Source organism: Bactrocera dorsalis, chromosome 3 (genome assembly GCF_023373825.1).
Source record: "Bactrocera dorsalis isolate Fly_Bdor chromosome 3, ASM2337382v1, whole genome shotgun sequence".
NCBI lineage: Eukaryota > Metazoa > Arthropoda > Insecta > Diptera > Tephritidae > Bactrocera > Bactrocera dorsalis.
Window position 1 is genome coordinate 37,941,712 of NC_064305.1, and position 7,706 is coordinate 37,949,417.

Consider the following 7,706-nt stretch of genomic DNA (forward strand, 5'->3'; position numbering starts at 1 on the left):
TACTACAAATTAGGCACTTGGTACGGGTTGCCCTTAAATATTCTACTACAAATTAGGCACTTGGTTCGGGTTGCCCCCAAATATTCTGCTACTAATTAGTCACATGGTACGGGTCGCCCCCAAATATTCTACTACCAAAACATTCAAATGCCTCAAATCTGCTATAGTGTGTTGCCGTGTTAGGTTTTAAAAGTTATAACTTTAACAATATTTTTATAAAATATTCAAATATTTTTCGATTATTTAAATCCCTAAATATTAAATTTAATCAGTTTTATCCAAAATATTATTTATTATATCAATATATTATTAAATGTTTCCAATTTTATAAAAAAACAAGTAAGGAAAGGCTAAGTTCGAGTGTCACCGAACATTTTATACTCTCGCATCATAATCGAGATTTCATTATCCGTCATTTACATATTTTTTATTTTGCTGTAAAATTAATTAGAATTAAATTCTGAGAGATTTACCGATATTTTCGATGAAAAATTAGGTTAGGTTAGGTTAGCCACTGAGTTCTTCTTCGTGTTCGATATTAGGGACCTTGAAAAGTTATAGTCCGATCACGACAATTTTTCCACAAGGGATACCTCAGCTCAAATACCGTATTTGTGTAAAGTTTTATTCCGCTATCATCATTGGTTCCTAATGTATATATTATACAGAGAAGGCATCAGATGGAATTCAAAATAGCGTTATATTGGAAGAAGGCGTGGTTGTGAACCGATTTCACCCATATTTCGCACATGTCATCAGGGTGTTAAGAAAATATTATACACCGAATTTCATTGAAATCGGTCTAGTAGTTCCTGAGATATGGTTTTTGGTCCATAAGTGGGCGACGCCACGCCCATTTTCAATTTAAAAAAAAAGTCTGGGTGCAGCTTCCTTCTGCCATTTCTTCCGTAAAATTTTGTGTTTCTGACATTTTTTGTTAGTCGGTTGACGCACTTTTAGTGATTTTCAACATAACCTTTGTATGGGAGGTGGGCGTGGTTATTATCCGATTTCTTCCATTTTTGAACTGTATATGGAAATGCTTGAAGGAAACAATTCTGTAGAGTTTGGTTGAATTAGCAACAGTAGTTTCCGAGATATGTACAAAAAACTTTTTAGGGGGCGGGGCCACGCCCACTTTTCCAAAAAAATTACGTCCAAATATGCCCCTCCCTAATGCGATCCTTTGTGCCAAATTTCACTTTAATATCTTTATTTATGGCTTAGTTATGACACTTTATATGTTTTCGGTTTCCGCCATTTTGTGGGCGTGGCAGTGGGCCGATTTTGTCCATCTTCGAACTTAACCTTCTCATGGAGCCAAGAAATACGTGTACCAAGTTTCATCATGATATCTCAATTTTTACTCACGTTACAGCTTGCACGGACGGACGGACGGACGGACAGACAGACATCCGGATTTCAACTCTACTCGTCACCCTGATCACTTTGGTATATATAACCCTATATCTGACTCTTTTAGTTTTAGGACTTACAAACAACCGTTAAGTGAACAAAACTATAATACTCTCTTTAGCAACGTTGTTGCGAGAGTATAATAAATTTTATATGTATACTAGCTGACCCGGCGAACTTTGTACCGCTTAACAGTCAATGAATGTGATGTTACAGATAAGAAGAACTTTATGATTTTTTGAAAGCAATACAATGAATACATATAATATTTATAGCGGCCCGGTACGTGCTTCGCTACGTATAAAGCGAAATATTAAATCAAACTCATTTATAAAAAAATATATATATTTAATTATTTGCTAGCTATCCAAAACATTTGGACAAACAATATTTTTTGTTTTTCCATTTTGAGCATGAACAAACAAACGGCTGGGGGTACCGACTCTGGAACAGGCAACATAAAGTTGGCCATGTGAAAAACATGTTCCTTTAGCTTTTTACCAGTTAAGATCGTAGCTTCAATCAAATTTGGCAATAAATTTTTCACTGCCAATCTGGTGCCATTAGACAGTTTTGGTGGATTAATATTTCGCAATAATATAATCAAAGAACCCACTTTCAGATTCAAGCAATGCCGTGGCATACCAGCCGGTTCTAATGAATTTAAAAATTCAGTTGGATAATTCATTGCCTCATCTTGATTCATAGAACTGTCAATTGATTTATATGTCGTGACTACGCCTGGGAGTTTTGCTTGAATTTGAAAATTAATGGCATTGATGTGAATGTTCTTCGGTGCTAAAATGGCGCGTTCTCTCAACCAATCATGGTTTCTGTAATTCTGAAAAATATTTGGAAAAACACATTCAATCAATTCATCTATCGATTTCGTAATTGTACAAAAATTGTTCGGTACAGTGATCAATCCGTTGGTTCTGTCGATTTGTATTTTGCCATCACCAATTTGTAACAATTGTTTTGAAAACTCATGGGCAGCTGGATCATTTTGTAGGTGAATACGCATATTAATGTTCAGTGTCATTTTTTGTACAAAGAACTGATGACTTCAAACAGTATCATCATCAGCAGGAGTTGACCGAGGAATGACAGGCAATGTTTGTCGAAAATCCCCTGACAGTAATATCAAAGCACCACCAAAAAGCTATTGGTTACCACGTAAATCTTGCATTGTTCGATTATATGCTTCTAATAATTTTTTATTCGCCATTGTACACTCATCCCATAAAATAATTGACGTTAATCGCAGAACTTTTGCCATAGCAGAATTTCTTGAAATATTGCAAGTTGGAGTTTCAATCACCTGTACATTCAATGGCAATTTTAATGCAGAGTGTGCTGTCCGACCACCTTCTAATAACGTAGCAACAATTCCCGAAGATGCAAGTGCCAATGCAATTTTCTGTTCCGATCGAATAGTGGCTAAAATCAGTGATATAACGAACGTTTTGCCTGTACCACCAGGTACACATCCCATTTGTAATACTGAGGCACTTCAGAATATAACAAAGTTATCGCAAATGTATCAGTTTCGCATAATTTGAAAAAAGCTGTTAACGTAGTTGCTGGTGGTTGCGCTGCTCTTTCCAATAAATTTGCTACATTAAAATAAACACGTTGGCCATCCTCAAGATGTACAGCCAAGTGAACAACCGCAGGATGTCTTTCATGCATTGGAAACGACATAATCCTCCAGACAGGTTCATTGCTACTAATATAGCGACCCATTTGATACTGAGTAATTTCAGGATTTCTATTCTCACCAGCAACACCGAAAATAGCCATATCACTACCTTTATTTACATACTTGCAAATATATTTAATGGATTTGACAGAATTACAATATTCCACATTTATATGAGCGTTGAATATTTTCGATAATAATGGACAATACGGAACCACCCAACGATTATCAACTTCAACTTCCTGGTTATGCATTCTAATGGTTGCCGTTTCGCCATTATCATTAGGTGATCTACGTCGATACAACGGCTATCCGTCATTGCCCGTTATTGTGTCTGAAGTAAATTGCCTTGGGTATCGTTTCGAACACTTTTCATCAATCATACATGGTGAATTCATATTTAGTTCACCGCACGGTCCATGTATCATGTTTTTAACGACAACTTGAAATAACTCAGGATCAGCAGTGCGATTAGGAATTTCAGCTGATATAAGGTTATCGATTTGATCCGGAGTTACTTTATGTACCAGCCAAATTAGTATATGTGCGTGCGGCAATCCCCTTTTCTGCCATTCAATGTAGTACATATGGCAACGCACCTCCCCAAATACATATAATTTCGCAATTAAATCCATAATTGCTTTACATTTTTGCCGAAAAACACGCGCAGTAATGTCATGACGATCGGTTGTCGACTGTCCTGCAAATAAGTAAATTGTTTTTGATGTCATCCCACTGCGGATTACATGTAAATGTAATGAACAGATCCGGTCGACCGTATTTTCTTATATAACACATTGCGTCTTGTGCATATTCGTTCATATTCCGTGGGCTACCAATATACGAAGATGGCAATATAGTTAAACGTCCGATGTCATTAATATTAGCATCATTCGCTATCACATCTTGCAAATGAATATATTGTTCAGATCTTAATTTTGCTTGGTTGGAACGAATAAAATTAAGACGTTCTGTTTCTATTTTGACGTATGTACATATCAACGATGTACTGATGATATAGTTTACGACATCTCAAGATATAATTTTGTTCTTGTGAGCGAACCATCAATCGATAAGAATAAAAATTCATGGCACTAACTTTTTTCTGTACATGTAGACCTTAAAATAAGTGGAAAATGTGACTTAAGAAATTTCTACAAATGATGAAATGTCAACACACTGAAAATATTATTTACCTGTTCGTGGATCAATCATTGGTATATTTATATTATAGCCATCGTCACCTTTCCAATGCAATATTTGGTATTGCAATGCGTCGTAACTACGATGAAGTTCCGAAACACGTTGCAATTGGTCATTTCTACGATGAAGTATAATATCATGCGATTGAAACTGATCACCACGAATTACAATTGCAACCTCATCAATTGTCGGTGCATTGAATCGCCTTTCATGCTCTCCAAAAGGTGTTCTATCAACCCTTATTACGATTTTGTGATGATCAGAGGGCATACGATCGAGAGCAATTTTGAACAATTGAACTAATGCGTTATGCTGATGGAAAAACCTTTGTAGCTCACAAATAATTTCTCGTCTTGTATTCAAAGCAATTGCACAACGTTGATCCCATTCACGATTTTCATCACCAATAAAATAAATTTGCAAAAATTGATAATCAGCGTCGGGGTATGAAAATAACGAACCAGCTTGATGATAAATTTGGCCCTGAATCTGCAACATGTATGCAATTTTAGGTATATGTTGCATAATAATTTTTAAAACTATAGAATACTTTTATGATTCAGATTGATGGGGACAATCCTGTTTAAGTATTTACCTTAAACGTCGGCATAAAATTATCTCTAATAATGTTACACATGCCGGGCGTTTCACCTGGAAATTTAGCCGCATCACAATGTGGACATATTGCGTCCATTATTCCAATATATCCATACATACTGTAATTAATCTGACTGTTGTAATTAAAACAACAACAAATTTGTCACTATCAATTTTTTCGCCACATGTAATTATTTGAAGAATTATCCTGAATCGATCGATAAGTTCTTCATTGACGCCAGTAATATCCACAACCATTTGAGGGTTTAAAAAAAAAGCCTTGACGTGTTCCCGTCGTTAGAAGTTCCTGTACCTTGTTGAACAAAATCAACTCGCAACCGCATTTTATCTTTAAAGGCCGCTTGTATTTTTAGTTTATTTTTTATTTTAATTTCTTTGTTTTGGAAGGTTGCATCCCATTTCTGAAATGGTAAATTATAAGCTATATGGAGAATGCATTCCATAAACTTGATTCTAGCATGTAAGGATGAAATTCCCAATTCACATGTCTCAGGTTTAATTGTTTTCATGGAAACTAACTCTAAGTTTTTCATTTCAGTAGGTTTCGCTCCGCAAATGTATCATACTGCTGCTGCAGTAGTATGTGTCACTATCTGAGTGGTTTTACCATCCAGCATTGTAAAAAGGAGCTTGAGTAATACATTAATTTCCTTGCCCTTTACAACAACTTTTGTGCTATTCAATGCAATAATATCTGACTTAATTTTTTCGTTAACTTCCATTACTTTCTCTTTCGTTTCCCTTGCAAATTCAAATGAAATTGGTCGACAAAATCTAATTGAAGAAGGTCTGGAATTACGCCAATACTCAATATTGTTATCTGATTGCAGCATTAATGGGACCATAGAGAGTAAGTACATATGTACTGCCATCATTCACATCTTTGGGTAAATTTTGTTTGTATTCTGCATGCCCAGAGGACCCATCGCAGCCCCACTTGCTTGTAAGAGTGTAGTTGCACGGCGACAGTGACTCCAATGTTTTTGTTGAAAAAGTTTCAAAAATTCGATTTGTTGTGTGGTCCAGCAAACTTTGAAGATTGACTGAAGCGCTTATTTCCGTAACATTAATGTTTTCTGGATAGCATTTTTCTTTTTCAGTCGATAGCTTGTTGTAAGGTGAAAGAATATTATACCCTTCAGATTGCAAAACATTTCTTATGATATTGTATTGCATCTTTGTTAAATCAGCATCAATTATTAATGCTAATACAATTGAAGAATCAATATAGGCCTGTACGTTTTTGTCCTTTCCAATCATTTCACTTGCCAGTGGAAGTTTGTTGTTGTGGAAATTGTGACGCCAAGGCTGCAGCTTTATACCGTTTCGCGCGATCACTACATTCCTCAAAAGCTTTTGTTTTTCTCCCCCTCGCTCTACTTCAATTCCCGAGAGCCTGAAAGTATACTACATTTTTTGTCTTATTGACCATTTGTATGAAATATTGGAAGTGACTTTTGAAATTAAAATTGATGTTACTAAAAGGGACGGTAATTGGCGGTTGTTTTTTGTTTTTTAATTGAAAGTACAGACTCGGAACTTTCATTTTGTTATGGTAAAAGGGCTAAGCAAGGCAAAGCACATAAAGTTTTTTTCCATCAAAAAATGAAAAGTTGATATTTTTTAGTATAATTTTTGAAAAATTATAAAAATTAGCTTAATTTTTTTTTTATAAACAAGTAGGTGCTATATTTTCACTAAAAAATAAAAGAAAAGCCATAGCTATAAACTTACACACAAAAAAATTCTTTATTTGGACAATAATTTTAATCTGATTTTATTGAATAACTTTCCGTCGACTTCTGTTAGTTTTTTTAACTATAAGATTTCACTTTTTATAAAAAACCTTGTTGAATGTTTCTTATCCAAATATTTCTTTACAAAACAAAATCATTAAAGTTTTGAAATTGGAAAGTGGAAAAATCCTATTTTTTCCGCCGAAATGCCACTGTGGGTCGTGGCATTTTTCTTTCAATTAAAAAAAAATGCCTACATTAATAGTGGTACACCATATGTTTTTTCAAATAAGGAAACACATACATTCGTGTAATTCACTTCAACAGTTCAAAACTTACCGTTTTTTGCTCGGAAATTCGCTTTGCGCTATATTTGTTTTTTCACAAATCCACATAAACTTCAATAATTATTAAAAAAAAATATAATAACTAATAATTTTGCACCGCTACTGAACGTATGGGGCCAAAGAAAACGCTCCAGCGATGTTTACACTCCAATGTCATATATTCTCCTAATTTGAATTTTCTTAATGCTAAGAGTCAAAGCTCTATATACCTACAAAAAACAAAATATTCATGTATTTCTCTATGCAAAATAAATGCACCGTAATATAGTTCGATGTTTTTTCAAAGCCTACTTTGTTTGTCGATCTGCCTGCTACATACATACCTACATGTTGATATAAATATAATGCAAGTAAGTTTGTAGGGGGGAATAATAAGTATGCTAGTTAAGACGAAAGTTCATAAATTTTGAGAGCGAAAGAGCGTAGCTAAGTAGGTAACAAATCGTTTAGTTAATGATTAAACTACTATTGATGTATGTATGTCAATATGAAAACGTATAATCCGCTGGCTAAGTGGGATGAATCTGACCAAACAAATGTGTTTTTGGTGTGTTTTTAAAAACAATTTCACCATACATTGAGCGCTTTTCAGCTTTCCAAGTAGGTACTCGTACGAGTTAAATAAAAAAATGTAACATATGTGTGGTGAAATTTTTGAAACATTTTGGCCGATATCTCGAGACC